Genomic DNA, 16,721 nt, shown 5'->3' on the forward strand with positions numbered 1-16,721 from the left:
ACTACATATCCAACCAATTGCCAAATCTTATAATTTCTTACTCTATAAAATTTTGCGATGTACTCCCATACTCTTCACTCACATAGCCATTACTTAGGTTCTGGCACTCATCATCTCTGACACCATCTATTGCAATAGATTTCTAATTAAATGCCCCATCTTAAGTCTTCCCTCACTCTTATCCATCCTCTAAACAGCTACCATTTTCCTAGAGTGAAGATTAGACAATCCCACATCCTTTCTCAATAAACTCCAATAGTTTTCTATTACCTATGAGATCAAATATAAAGACTTCTATTTGACATTTAAAGCTTTTCACAGCCTGTGTCCTTCTTGTCTTTTCCATCTTAAACACGTACTCCCCTACCTAGATGCTATGTTCTAGCCATACTGACTTACTAGCTATTCCTCACATACAACATTCTAGGTCCTTTTTCCACACTTGCGTTCACTGTCCCCTATACATAACATTCTCTCCCTCCTCATCTTCAAGCCTTATAGTTCCTGGTTTCTTTCAAGACTTAGAGTCCCTCTCTGTCTTCTCTCTCTGCTAGCAGCTTTTTAGCTTTGCCCCTCACCCACTGAGAATGAATGCCTGCACCAAGCTTGTCTCTGCCCCTGCCCTTGTGAGGAGCAGCTCTCAGCTGCTGAGTAGACTGTTATCTGCAGTGGTGCCAAAATGGCCAGAGACTCGGACAGATGAGGACATCGGCATTTTGTCAGCATCAGGTCCCTTGACCTCACTTGTCCCCAGATGTGGATCTCAAACTAGCGCCATCTCAAGGAACATTGACACAGTAGCCAAATTTATTGGGCCTGTAGGGGTGGCTGACTCTGGAGCTGGTATTGGAACTGCATTTGGAAGTCTCATCATTGGTTATGCCAGTAACCCTTCCCTGAAGCAGCAGCTCTTCTGCTACACCATCCTTGACTTTGCCCTGTCTAAGGTTATGGGGCTCTTTTGCCTGATGGTGGCCTTCTTTTATAGCCCCCAACATTTCAGAATGTTCCTTCTCGTCCTCCTGATCCTTCCATGACTCTTCTAGCTAGTGTTTATCTCCCCCTCCATCTTGCCAGGAAGCCCTAGGGAAAACCATGGGCTCAGTGTTTGACAGAGGGAAGACAAATAAATACTAAATTAATAAGCAAAAAAAATAAAAATAAAGGGTTAGCTAGAGCAGCACTTCCTTTAGAAGGTTCCCACAGCTACTAGTGACTTACCTTACCTGCAAGGCTGCTTTCCATTTATTCCCTATTTAGATTGTATCCCGGGAATGCTTTGATTTATTATTTATATTTTTATTGATCATATGCTTATATATAATTATATTTTGATGATTATATATAATATGATTCTATTTATATTCCCAACTATTAACAAAGTGTCTAGCAAATGTTGTTGCTGTCTGTTGTTGAGTCATTTCAGTCATGCTCAATTTCTTGGCAAAGTACCGGAGTGGTTTGCCTTTTCCTTCTCCAGTTCATTTTACCAATGAGGAAACTGATGTAAATGGGATTAAATAACTTGCCCAGCATCACACAAAGGTTGAGGCTGAATTGGATTCAAGTCTTCCTGACTCTAGGTCCAGCATTCTACTCACTGATTAATAATCAGTAAAGACAGCGTAAATGTCACCTTCACAAAGTCATTATGGCATAATCTATTTTGCAAACAAATTTTTAAAATAGTCACTTTTGAGTAGTTTGTTCAGTCATTGCATAATTAATAATTAATCTATAATCTATTTATAAATAATCTTTATTACCCTGGAACTTTTCACAAACACTTTTTTTCTCCACAATCCATATATTAATTACTTATAAATATTATAGCATTTCAAGGAAAACAATCTTTAAATGTTTTGTATAAAATACATAAACACATTATAGGGGCACTGATGGCTTTATCTTTTGGAAGTAAATCATAAGATTACAGATTTCAAATTAGAAATTATCTTGGTAATCATCTAGGCAACCACTCCCCCATTTTATAAATAAGGAAATTGAGTCCTAGACAAGTTAACAGATAACAGAAGTAGGAATAAGCAAAAGTCTGGATTTAGTCCACAGTCCTCTGCATATATACATGTGTGTGTGTGTGTGTGTGTGTGTGTGTGTGTGTGTGTATTCTGTTCTCCCTCATATAGAAATCTTCTTTTAAGAAAGGTGGAATCTTCCTGGAGTCTGAGAAGAAGGTGGTAAAATGCCTTGCTTGTAAATCATGTAGCACAGTGAGAAATTTGAGCTGATAATTATGGATCTTATACAGACTGACTACTTTCCAGTTTTACAGAGAAGGCAGAGTTTTAGAGACTTCCCTTTGCACAATTATTCTGATATTCAGTATATTAACATTTTATCTAGCTTCAGTTTTCATTGTATTTGAACTCCTTGCCACCCTATTGATGACCAGAAATTTCCCACATGCTCTTTGGTCAGGGTTTCTGTCTATCCTCTGATTTCTTTGCTTCTCAAGTGTCTCTAGTACAGTCTGTAAATGCTGTTGAAATGTTCATTTTGTTATTTGTGTTACATGGACCCCCTCATTTCACTGTAGCCTTTTGGCTTTTGCTGTCAAGGAATCTGGAACATCTGATGAACTTTCATATTTTTCATCCTACCCCACATTTTTTTATTGCCTTTTACTGGACATCATGGCATTCACACTTCCTCCTGAATGTAGTTGGATATAATTGTTTTCAAGCTTTGTCTCAGATCTTCAATAGTTTTTCTACAATTATTTCTACCCTGGTGATACTGAACGTCTCTCTTTAGGAATATGACTTGGCAGTTGCTCCTTCCTTCTTAGAATTCTTACATGGCAAAAACCGCTGGAAATATTATTTTATGTAGGTTTTTAAATAAATGTATTCTTCTTATCAAATGTTATGGGGTAATTTGCTCATTTATGAATACATATACAAATATATATATAGCATGTACATACATATACTATTTATGCATATGTATGTATTTGTGTATAATTGCCTACTTTTTTCTTAATTTTGGTACTGTTGGTCTCATACTGTCAAATCCAGGTAGCTAGATGACATGGTGGAGAGAAAACTAAACCTAGAGTCAGGAAGACCCAAGTTCAGATCAAGACTTAGGCACTTACTAGATATGTAGCCATGTCCAAGTCACTTAACCTCTGTTTGCTTCAGTTTCCTCATATATAAAACACGGAGAATAATACCACTTATCTCCCAGGCTTATTGTGAGGATCAATTGAGTTAATATGTCTAAAGTGTTTAGCGCATGGACTGGCACATAGTAGGCACTATATAATTGTTAGCTCTTATTATTGTTAAGATGGGTAATACTATTCCTAGTTTGTGTCACTATGACATGCCTTCTTAACGACTTTAGCCTGCTTTGTGTCAAGTAGATTGATATGACAGTTCTGAATAAGGTCAACTGCAACCTAGATAGTGCAGTGGATTGAGTACCAGGCCTGGTGTCAGGAAGACCTGAGTTCAAATCTGGTCTCAGACACTTGTTAACTGTGTAACCCTAGGCAAGACACAGCCATATTTGCTTCAGTTTTCTCATCTATAAAATGAGTTGGAGAAGGAAATGGAAAACCATGCCAATATCTCTACCAAGAAATCCCAGATGGGGTCATGAAAAGTTGGACATGATCGAAATGACTGAGCAACACCAAAAACCTTGCTGGATATTTCCCTTAACTCAGGATCAATTGAACCATCCTGCTTAGGACTGTATAACCCAATCAATTGTATCACGAGAGTCAAACTGTCCAGGTTTGTACAGTTGCCATAGTGATCTGAGAAAGTGATATCAAACTCAAATAGAAACAAAGGGGGAAGAGGGGTTGCTGTTAAACCTTACGTAAGGATCCCAGAACAGCATATTGACTTAGAAAATTACATATTAATACTATCTTCCACTGCATTTTTATTTGTTTTGTTAAATATTTCCCAATTGCATTTTAATCTGGTGTTTACACTTGAGAGTATTAGCAACTTCAAAGAGACAGTAACCTGCATGTTTGATGCCTCTGATCTTAAGACATTTAATGTCCCTGCAACATATCACCCAAAGTGGCTTTCCCCTATTATGAAAATTCTTCTTTCCCCCACAATATGGACAATGGATTAGAGTTTGAGGTTATTAATTAACATCACTATCACTCATATCACCACCACCACCATCACCACCATCATCATCAACCAATAATAGCTTTGTTCCTCCTCATGCCATCTCATGGGAGACAGGACTTGACCATAAGTTAATATATATTTAAAAATGTAAACATAAATCACCAGATAAATGACAGTTGTCAACATCATCATCATTAATTTAATATACCATTTATTCTGTTTTTCCAAGAAAATCACTGTTTAATTTTTATTTCAGCTTTGCATTTTCTCTCCTATGTTAACTTCTCATTCCACTGATTTTCTTCCTTCTACCACTCTATAACCATATTACACTTATAAAAAGTACTTCATTACATAATTTTGTAACTGTGATCTATTATTATCTACTTAAATCTAAGACTTTGTTACATAATTCAACATTGTAACATTCAGTTTGAAAAGTGTTTTGAGATACTTTCCTCCAAAGCTTCTATATTAAATTGCATTCATTATTCATGCTAAATGTAGACACGCCATGGTTCAGGTGAACTAGATGGTAACACCCATTATCCTGAGCACATTCCATCACATTCGGTATTTTATGTGACATTCATCAACACAGCATTTAGACACCTTAAAGAATGAAAATAATTTCAAATTCCAAAGCATTTAACTAACACTGAGCCATGTTCTGTAAAATAAGCAAATCCTATTTAACAAGAAGATAGACCCTTGGAAGTAACTCAGGTCTCCATGACATGTTATTAAAGGGGATCTCTCAATCTGAGGCTTTGTTCAGCTATACCTAATAAGTACCAATTACAATCAATTCTTCAATAATTCAGAATATGACTTTTAAAACTCTGTCTTCATTGGAATGAGTAATACCTTCATAATTTCAGATACAGGCTTCATGAGTTGCTAGAACAAAAACAAAACAAAACATTATTACCTGGTGGCCAGTCTTCCAACAAAGAATTTTTCCATTCTTAACTAGATATAATGTCATTAATCTAACCAAATTAAGTCAAGATATTTTTCTGAGTTCCAGGCACTGTGTTAAATACAGGAAATGAAAAGAAAACTCGTCCTAAAATCCTTGTTTTCAAGGAGCTCAGTCTAATTAGGGATAACAACATGCAAATAATTATGTGCAAACAAGATATATACAGAATGAATTTGGGAATGACTTGGGGGGAAGACATAATGATTTAAGGGAATTGGGAAAAGTTTTTTTTGTTTTGTTTTGTGGGGGGTTTTTGTTTTTTGTAAAAGGTACTATTTTAGTAGAAGAGGAGAGGAAGCAGAGAGAGAGGGGGGCGGGCATGGGGGAAAATAGTGAAAATGCCAAAGTAAGGACATGGAGTTTATTATAGGTGGAATAGCAAGGAGATCTGTGTCAATGGTTTCCAAAGTATGTGAAGGGGAATAAGGTGTTATAAGACTGAAGGTAGAGAGGGTCCAGGTTATACATGACTTTAAAATCCAGAAAGAGAAGTTATATTTGATCCTGGAGTCAAAACAGAACAACTAGGAGCATGGTTACTAGCTCATAGTACCTGCCACAACTGGAACTCCACTGGGATAGCTATTGAGATCCTGGGGTTGTCTTCATAACATTATGAGATATTAGAGTAAGACATTAAAAGGAGAATAACCTTCAACAAAAGGTCTTCTATGAGGCCTAATCATGATATAAAAATTACCTTGGTATCTCAAAGACTTTTTTAGAGGATTATAATTTTGGTCAGGTCCTACCATGCTGGAAGGCAGTAGTACATCCAAGGGGAAACACAAAAAGTAGGTAGGCTTCTTGGTTATGGCTTATTCAGCCATAGAAATCCTTGAAACAAAGAATATTTTAAAATTACTTTCAGACTTCTCCTACCTTTTTCTCCTTCCATAGTGACTGGAATGAATAACAGGAAGGGAGAGGTGGAGTGGACCAGAGGGTCCTAAGAATCATGTAATTTATCCCACAGAAATAAGGAAGTTGTTGCTAAACTCACTGTTTTTCCTTGGAAAAACAAAAAAATAAGGGGATGAAGCCATTTCCTCCTATAACCAAAGAAAGTCAAAATCAGTGGACATTTCTATCTCAATATTGCTGTCGAAATCTCAAACTCAAGACATTTAAAACAGAGCTAATCATTCCTCCAAAATTTTCCACCCGCACAAAGTTCCCTTTTTCTGTCAATGGCAATTACAGTCCTCCCAGTCATCCAGATTCAAAACCTCACTGTCATCTTGGACTCTTCACTGTCACTCACCCTATATAATCAGTTGTCAAATCATGTCATTTCTATCTCCACAACATCTTTTGCATATGCCCTCATCTCTCCACTCATACAGCAGTCATCCCCTAGTTCAGGCCCTCATCATCTCATTCTTGGACTATTACAATAGCCTTCTAATTGGTCTACCTGACTCATATCTTCCCCCCTACTCTAATCCATCCTTCACTCTGCTGCCAAAAGATAAGTCTAACCATGTCACCCTACTATTCAAGTACCTCCAGAATCTTCCTATTACTTCCAAGATTAAATATATCATGACCTTGCAGATCTTTCTCTCTACTTTTCTCTTTCTTTTATGTCTCTCCTTTAGAAATATCTGTTCCTACAAGTGACAGTGCTTGGCACCAAATAAGTGCTTCAGAAATGTATTTTCATTCATTCATTCATTCCCTCATTCATTCATTCATTAGTATTACATGGATTTCCATTTACATAAGAAATGGTCATATTTTTCTTGTCTCTATATATATATGTTCTTTGTTTCATTTTCATTTGTTTTATGAATATGTTTCATGAATATCTTATAATAGGTGAGGTTGTAATTATTATAATGGCATGTTGTATTCTTTATAATTTAGTGTGGATTTTTATTTTTGTTCTAACAAAATGATGGTCTAACATAATCAGGTCATCACTTTGTTAGAACAAAAATAAAAATACCTCCATTCTTTGTAATCAGTCTTTGCCTGTCTTTTAAGACAAGTCACCCTGGGTTCAAAGCTTCTAATAGAATTTTCAGGCCTTAGAAATTTTTTGTTTCTTAATTCTTAACATATTTCCCAGCACTTTGTTTTGTCATACTTCCCTGTAATCACATTTGCAGTGAAGTAGTGATATCTTAAGGTATTGGTTGGGAGGGAGGTACGAAGATGGCAGAGAGAAGCCAGGAAGTTACCTGAGCTCACTGTGAAGTCTCTAGCACTGGAACAGAAGGCAAACTGCCAGCCCCAGAACCCAAGGCGCAATAGGCACAACTAGACCAGGCCAACCTAGTGCACTGGGCAAGCTGCCCTAGCACAGAAAGTTACTGACTAAGCTGCTGGTCCCCAGGGTAAGAAGCTTGGGACAGTGCCATCGGTATATCAGGAGCAGAGTTCAACTTTAAAAATGAAGGAAAAATATTGCCTGACTATAGAAAGATACTGTGGTGACATGGAAGCTCAAAACATAAACGCAGAAGAGGACAAGAATGTCAAAATAACTATATGAAGCCTCAACAGGGAATATGAATTGGTCTCAAGTCCACAATGTCCTCTCGAAAGAGCTCAAAATGGATTTTTAAAATCAAGTAAGAGAGGTAAAAGAAAAATTGGGAAAATAAATGAGGGTTTACAAGAGATTCATGAAAAAAAGAGTCAACATCTTAGAAAAATAAATAGAAAAAAATGACTAATAATTTCTTAAAAAATAGAATTGGCCAAATGCGGGGAAAAATTCACTGAAGGAAACAACTCCTTAAAAAAAATATGGAATGAAATATTGGAATACCATTTAATTGGAATGGAAAAGGAAAGAATTCCTTAAAATTTAGAACTGGGCAAGTGGAATCTAATGATTTTAGAGACATCAAGAATCAGTCAACCAAAAAAAGAAGAAAATGTAAAATCCTTATTTGGAAATAGAACTGACATGGAAAATAGGATCAGGAGAGATAATTTAAGAATTATCTAAGTACCTAAAAGTCATGATCAAAAAAAAAAAAAGAACCTGGACAGAATCTCTCAAGAAATTACCAAGGAAAATTACCCTGAGATCCTAGAGCCAGAGGGTACAATAGTCTTTGAAAAAATCCACCAATCACCTCCTGAAAGAGACCCCAAAATGAAAACTCCAAGGAATATTGTAGCTAAATTTGAGAACTATCAGGTCAAGGAGAAAATACTTCAAGCAGGCAGAAAGAAAAAATGAAAATATCAAGGAGGCATGGTCAGGATTACAGAGAAATAATAACAATTGCTCATGGGTAGGCTGAGTTAATATAATAAAATAACAATTATATCTAAATCAATGTATTTTTTCAGTGTCATACAAATCAAATGACCAAAAAAGTATTTTATAGAGGTAGAAAAAATAACAACAAAATTCATCTGGAAAGCCAAAAGGTCAAGAATATCAAGGGAATTAATTTTCAAAATTGAAAGGAAGGTGGCCTAGCTGTACCAGATTTAAAACTATATTACAAAGAAGCAATCATGAAAGCAGTTTGGGTCTATCTAAGAAATAGAGTGGTGAATCAGTAGAATATATTAGGTACACAAAACACAATAGTAAATGACTATAGTAATCTACTATTTGATAAACCCAAAGACTCCAGTTTCTGGAATAACTCACTATTTAAGAGGCACTGCTTCGAAAATTGGAAAATAGCATAGCAAAAACTAAGCATAGACCAATATTTTGTGCTATATACCAAGATAATGTCAAAATGGGTACATGATTTTGACATAAAGGGTGATACCATGAGCAAATTAGGAAAGCAAAGAATAGATGACCAGTCAGATCTACGAGAAGGGAAGAATTTATGACCAAAGAAAAGACAAAGAATATTATGAAAAGCAAAATGGATAATTTGTTTACATTAAATTAAAGAGGTTTTAGACAAACAAAATAAATTCAACTAAGATTAGAAGGAAAGCAGAAAGCTGGGCAACAATCTTTATAGCAAGGGCCTCTGATGAAGACCTCATTTTGCAAATATATAGAAAATGGAGTCAAATTTTTGAGAATATAAGCCACTCTCCAACTGATAAATGGTCAAAGGATATGAACAGGCAGTTTTCAGATGAAGAAATCAAAGCTATCTATAGTTATCTTTAAAAAGTGTTCTAAATCACCTCTGATTAGAGAAATGCAAATTAAAACAACTCTGAGGTATCTCCTCACACCTGTTGGATTGGATAGTATGAAGGAAAATGATAAATGTTGGAGATGTGGGAAAATTGGAACAGTATACATTGCTGGTGGAGTTTTGAACTGATCCAACTATTCTGGAGAGCAATTTAGAACTATGCCCAAAGGGCTATAAAAATGTGCATTCCCTTTGATCCAGGAATAGCACTACTAGGTGCTAGTAATGCTAGCGCTACTAGATCCCAAAGAGATCACAAAAAAGGGAAAAGGACCCATATATAAAAATATGTATAATAGTTCTTTTTGTAGTGGCAAAGAATTGGAAATTGAAGGGAATGCCCATCATTTGGAGAATGGTTAAATGAGTTGTGGTATATGAATGTAATGAAATACTATTGTGCTATAAGAAATGATGAACAGGAAGATTTCAGAAAAACCTAGAAAGACTTAAATGAACTGATGCTGAGTGAGGTGAGCTAAACCCAGAAAACATCGTATACAATAAGAGCAACATTGTGCTATGATCAACTATGATTGACTTCACTATTCTCAGCAATACAATAATGAAAGACAAACAAAGGACTCATGACAGAAAATGCTATCCACATCCAGAGAAAGAACTATGGATTCTGAATGCAGATTAAAACATACTATTTTCACTGCTTTAGTGTTATTCCTTTTTTTATTTTTTTACTTTTTCATTTTGTTCTTTTTCTTCTTTCATAACACAACTAAATTGGAAATATGTTTACATGATTGTACATGTATAACCTACATCAGACTATTTCCCATCCTGAGAAAGGAGTATAGAAGGGAGGGAGAAAAAATTGAAACTCAAAATCTTATAAAAATGAATAATTAAAACTGTCTTTACAAGTTTGGGGGAAAATAAAATATTGTTTACAAAAATTAAAAAAAAATAAGGTATTGCTTGATGTTAAGATTTTAATAAAACTTTCTTTGATATTTGACAGATGTTAGTTCACATACCAACATTATCTTCATGGATTTTTTTGTCAACACTTATCATGAGCAACATGATGATAACCAAGTATGCTATCAATAAGTTAATCACAATCATTTATTAAGCATTTATTATGTGCCATGCACTCTGATAAGCATTAGGGTTACAAAGAAAGGTAAAAAATGTATATTTTCTGTCCTTAATGAACTTATGCTCTATTTAATATCTAACTATGAAAATAGTTGTAAGCATATAAGATTCGGGGATAGTAGATGAACAATGATCATAGAAAGTGTGTGTTTGTCTTTTATTGCTGAAGAAGATCATGCCATCAGAGAAATAATGACATGACTTGCACTTGACATTCTTTTGAGTGAGGGAGGGCTGTGCAGGTCACCAGCCTCACTTGTCCTTCAGAGCCATCTGAATACAGTGACCAGATATTCATCAGGATGACTAGAGATGACTCGGGATGAGGCAATTGGGGTTAAATGACTTGCCCAAGGTCACACAGCTAGTGAGTGTCAAGTGTCTGAGGTGAGATTTGAATTCAGATCCTCCTGACTCCTACACTGGTGCTCTATCCACTGCACCACCTAGCTGCCCTAACCATAGAAAGCAAAGTTCTATCAGTGCTTGGGAGGAATCTGAGAAGGACTATTACAGATGGTGCTATGTAAGCTGAATCTTGAAGGAAACCAGGGATGTTAGAATTGGAGGTAAAGAAGAAGAGTGTTGTAGGTATAAGGAACAACCACTAAAAATACACATAGTTGAAAGTTGTAGTGCTGTATGCAAGCAGATTAACGTAACAGGATTATAAAGTAGATAAGAATAGAGTGTGAGAAGACTGGAAAGATAGAAAATGACTAGTTTGCAAAGAACTTTAAATGAAGAGCAAAAAACTTTATATTTGATCCTAAAGAAAAACATCTGGGCCATGTGGCCAAAAAGATGGAAGACTAGACATTTCCTCTAGTCTTCATGATGTTGAACCTCCCCAAAATTGGATGAACAAGAGATAAAACCATTTTATATAAAGCCATGTCTCAATGATTCAAGATATGAAAATTCTAAGACAGTAACAGCACAATGTACTAAGAGCAGAGTAGGCTTGTCTCCAATCCCTAGCATGCTCATTCAACACCCCTTCACAAATGGACCACCAGTCTCTATCATAAATATATAAATAAATCCATGGATTTATATGACCCTGTCCAATATCCTCACCGTGCCAGGAAAAGCCAAATGTATTTACTATTCAACCACCTCAGACAACAGAGATATTAGAAAGGTGAATTAAAATAAAAACTAAGAACAATAATTGCTAAAAATCAACTGAGAGACCATTAAGCAGTTTTTTTTTCTTAAAGTATACAAGACAAATTTACTTATTTAGTGCCATACCAAACAAACTATCAGATAATTATTTTCTAGAGCTGGAAAAAATAATATCAAAATTCATCTGGAAGAACAAAAGGTACAGAATATCAAGGGAATTAATGGAAAGAAATGCTAGGGAAGGTGGCCTAGCTCTACCAGATCTCAAATTGTATTATAAAGCAGCAATTAGCAAAACCACTTGGTACTGACTAAGAAACACAAGGGTAGACCAGTGGAATAGATTAGGTTCCCAAGACACAGTAGTCAATGAATATAGTAATCTACTGTTTGATAAACCCAAGGACCCCAGCTTTTGGGATAAGAACTTACTGTTTGACAAAAATTGCTGGGAAAACTGGATAACAGTGTGGTGGAAACTAGGCATAGACCAATACCTGATACTGTGCACAAGAATAAAGTCCAAATGGGTACATGATCTAGGTATAAAGATTGATACTATAAACAAATTACTGGAGCAAGCAATAGTGTATTTATCAGATTTATGGAGAAGGGAAGAATTTTTGACTAGAGATAGAAAACATTATGAAGTGCAAAATGGATAATTTTGATTACATTAAACTGAAAAGGTTTTGGACAACCAAACCCAATACAATCAAGATTAAGAGGGAAGCAGAAAACTGGAAATTTCTGCAACTAGTTTCTGTGATAGAGGCCTCACTTCTAAAATATATAGATAACTGAGTCAAATGTACAGGAATACAAGTCATTTCTCAATTGGTAAGTGGTCAAAGGATATGAACAGGCAGTTTTCAGAGGAAGAAATTAAAGATACCTATGGTCTTATGAAAAAATGCTCTAAATCACTATTGATTAGAGAGATGCAAATCAAAACAACTCTGAGATACCACATCACACCTATCAGATTGGCAAACATGACAGAACAGGAAGATAATAAATGTTGGAGAGGATGTGGGAGAGTTGGAACATTAATAGACTGTTGGTGGAGCTGTGAGCTGATCCAACCATTCTGGAGAGCAATTTGGAACTATGCCCAAAGGGCAAATTCCCAATGGTCTTTTAAGGCAAAATACCTTCCATATCCAGAGAAAGAACTATGAAATTCAATCGCAAAATGTAGTAGATCATCTTCTTTCGTACTGCGTTTTGGTTTGTTATATGGTTTCTCCCATTCATTTTAATTCGTCTATGCAACATGACTATGGTGAAAATGTATTTAATAGGAATTTATGTGTAGAACCTATATAAAATTGTATGCTGTCTTGAGGAGGCAAGGAGGAGGGAAGGGGAAAGGAGGGGGAGGGAGGGGAAAAAAATCTAAGTTATATGGTAGTGATTACAGAACACTGAAAATAAAATAAATAAATAAAAAGAAAAAATAAAATATACAAGACAAAAAAAGTGAAAGTAGAAGTCAAACAGAAGAAGAGAGAGTGGAGAAATAGTCCTGAACCATCCAAGATGAAACCATAATCGCGTACAGTTGAACAAATGTTTGTTTGTTTGATTGCTTGTTTGTTTGGCCTTTTTGGGGGGGGCGGGGGGGAAATTGTGGAATGTAAGGTGAATAAAGCAAAAATAAGTCCTGATATCTTCTAGTAATAAGACGGCGTATAAGAAAATGGACAAGGAGACAAAAGAAAAAATTAAATGGGAGAGGAGGAATTTTGTTTCTTTGATGGGAGGGGGTGGCACTGAAGAATATTTCAATGAGGGAACAGAGAAATTCTGTAAATGTGGGGAAATTTTACAGTATTTTCCCCAATTTTATCGAAAGAAAAATCCTAATTTAAACACTAATAATTTTCTAATGGCACTATATTATTATAAATCATAAAATAATGCAGTCTTTGAGGAATTTATATGTTTTAAATTGGCTTACAAAGCAATTCAGAAATACATGATGGGTAGACTGTAGCATATGACTTGTATTGCCTCAATAGTGCCAAGAAGATTAGGATGCTGGAGATGGGAGATTGTTTATTCAGGTAGAAATCACACCAATTCATCCATTCTCAGTACCCCAGGGAATTTACTTTCTTTTTTTGCTAGGGAATAGTGAAGGTAGGTTGATGTAGGTCACAGTCCCATCCTACCAGCATAATGATTATTGGCAGATAAATCTGTGTGGCTAAGGGTGTATACCTGCACTAAGACAACCAAAGAATTAGGAGCAAAGATTTGGCAGGAACCCTCCAAAACAAGGAGTAACACTAGAGACTATGAGATCAGAAACCTAGAAGAACAAAACCAGCTATGTGATATTGGACCTTGTATTCTAGAATCTTATCTGGATATGCGAGTTCTAGAAGTGGAAAGTTAGGATGGATACTATGTTATTCAACCAATTATCCCCATTTTATATGCACTTCTTATTTTCATGGCAGTGATTCATTTCTCCATCTCTCCTCACTTCCTCTCTCCTGAGAGGATGTGTACTGTTTTCCTCATCTCCATTTCTTAATAGTTTGTTGACCTTTGTGCTTCCTTCAGCTTTTAAGTATGATAAGCATAGTCAGCCGCTGCACTGCCAATCTTTGTGAACCACTGCTCAAATGCAGAAAGGAGAGCTACAAGGAGGAATTCATCAGAGAAAAGTGATGTGGATTTATAATTATAGCATTTTCTCCAGTGGTTGACTCAGAGTTAAATAAAGCTATTGATACATTTTTAAACGTCTTCCCTGAGAATAGAGAAAAAGGGCAGACATATCACGGTCTGGCTAAGATTGGAGGAGTGCAGCTGTCAACAGAAGTAGAGATTTCACCGTTTTTCTTCTCTCTTAACTTAGTTTGAAAGGAAAATCACTATTTTCCCAGAGGGTCAGAGGCAAAGCAAAGGCTGGAGAGAAAGTCACAACTAAGATCTCCAGTGACTCAGTGACTCAACCCACACAAGGGTGGGGGGGAAGAATAACTGATTGCCCTGATAACACTGTGCACCAAAAGAGAAACACACTACCCCATCACTTCTTGTATTCAAGAAGAAGTCGAAAAAATATCATCCAGTACATGTACATTTGGAAAAAGAGTTGAACCTTTGTTAGAATGAGAGTGAGGAAAAACAGATGAAGAGTCTGGGTGCTACACTGACATTCATTCATGTGGTATTAAGGAACTTAGAGGCAGGCTTTCACCACATTGGGTAAGCCTGCAGTGGAGGATATATGAAAGAAAAAAGTCAGTCAGTGCCAGCCACTGGGAATACTTAAACTATTTTTTAGTTGTTTCTGACTTTTTGTGACCTTCTGTGGGGTTTTCTTCTCAAAGATGCTAGAGTAGCTTGCCATTTTGTTCTCTAGCTCATCCTACAGATTAGGAAGCCAAGGCAAACAGGGTTAATTGACTTGACCAGGTTCATACAGCTAGTAAGAGTCTGAGGCTAGATTTGAACTCTGAATGATGACTCCAGACCTGGCACTCTATCCACTGTGCCACCTAGCTGCCCAATGGGGATACAAATAAGGCAAAACACAGTCCCTGTTTTCAAAAAGTTTGCAGTCTAATGGGGGAGATAATATGCAAACATCAGTGTTCAAATAAACTGTATATACAATAAAATGGAAATAACCAACAAAGGGAAGGCACTAGAATTAAGGGGGTTAGAAAAGCCTTCTTACAGAAGGTGGAATTTAGCTGGGGCTTGAAGGAAGCCATGGGACAGAGATGAGGAGGAAGAATACAGGGGGCCAACAATGAAAATGTACAAAGTCGGTAGATGAAATGTCTGAGGAACAAAAAGGAGGTCAGCATCACTGGATGGAAGAGTCCTTGGAGGTTGTCGGTAAGGCATAAGAAGACTAGAAAGGTCTGTGTGACTTTTATGAAGGGTAGGAATGCTAAGACAAGGTTTTTATATTTTATCCTGGAGCTGATGACGAATCGTTGGAATTTATTGAGTTGCAGGGAGTAGGTAGTACAGGGAGGGGGCTGTTAGCATGCTTGCACGTAAGCTTTAGGAAGATCAGTTTAACAGCTGGATTGCAATCTGCACTATTGGAAGGAGTTTCCACAGGGATGAGATGAATTACAAAATGTTTTCACAAATATATGAATAATATTTATTTATGGCATTCATAATCTGATCTACCTCTCATTCTTTTCCTTTTCCCTGCTACTTCGCATCTTCAAATCAGCATCATTGAAAAATAAAAAGTAGGGAAGACCCAGAAAAGAAGGTAAGTGCAACAAAACCATTGATAGTATTTGGTTAGAATGCTAGCAAAAATTATGGAACACTTAACTTTTGGTGTCTGTTCTCCACACTCTTAGTTTATGAGTAAAGGACTAATTCATCATGTGTTCCTTTATATTGCTAGTAATCAAGGAGGGGAGGAATAGATCATCCTGAATAGCCACAGATCCTGAAAACAGGATTAGTGATTAAGAAAGGGTGGACTTAGATCACTTCTAAGCTGTCTTCTAACTTTAGCCTTCTATGACATATAGCTTCATCTACATATACGTATATATAAATCTATGTATACATATGTGCATGTTCTAAATTTCCAGGTTGGATTTTAGTTTCATAAGGGAAGGCACCATTTGATTCACTTATTTTGTATTCTTCACAGAATATGACAGAGGGCTAAATGAACAAGATTAACAATGAATAAAAGTTATCCCATTAATTCATTTGAAAAAGCATTCATAGACTCTGACTCATGCAGCTTTAAGACTGGAAAGATCCTTTGATACTGAACCTTCCCATCCCTCAGCCACTATTCAGTGAATGCCTTAAGGCTCTGTGTCATATGTCTAATTCTTAGGACCTTATTTTTGATATTAAGAAATAAACTGTGGAGGTAAACTCTCAATCCAAGGGGAATATCATTTTTCCTTGAAGATAGAGTGGTCTAATTGAAAAAAGAAGAAGAAGAATCAGAAGTCCTGGGTTTGACTTTTGGCTTCATTGTTTACTCATCACACACAAGGGCAGGTAGGTGGTGCAGTGGATAGAGCACCAGTGCAGGAGTCAGGAGGACCTGAGTTCAAATTTCACCTCAGACACTTGACACTCGCTAGCTGTATGATCTTGGGCAAGTCACTTAACCCCAGTTGCCTCAGCCTGGGTCATCTCCAGTCATCCTGATGAACATCTGGTCACTGGATTCAGATGGCTCTGGAGGAGAAGTGAGGCTGGTGA

The 16,721-nt window shown here is 36.4% G+C and overlaps 1 pseudogene; it reads left to right on the forward strand.

Annotated features, from left to right (window-relative positions):
- The first annotated feature begins 587 nt into the window (after positions 1–587).
- On the forward strand, positions 588–1,037 carry LOC140502314 (ATP synthase F(0) complex subunit C2, mitochondrial pseudogene; annotated as a pseudogene).
- The last annotated feature ends 15,684 nt before the right edge of the window (positions 1,038–16,721 follow it).

This window comes from Notamacropus eugenii, chromosome 4, assembly GCF_028372415.1.
Source record: "Notamacropus eugenii isolate mMacEug1 chromosome 4, mMacEug1.pri_v2, whole genome shotgun sequence".
NCBI lineage: Eukaryota > Metazoa > Chordata > Mammalia > Diprotodontia > Macropodidae > Notamacropus > Notamacropus eugenii.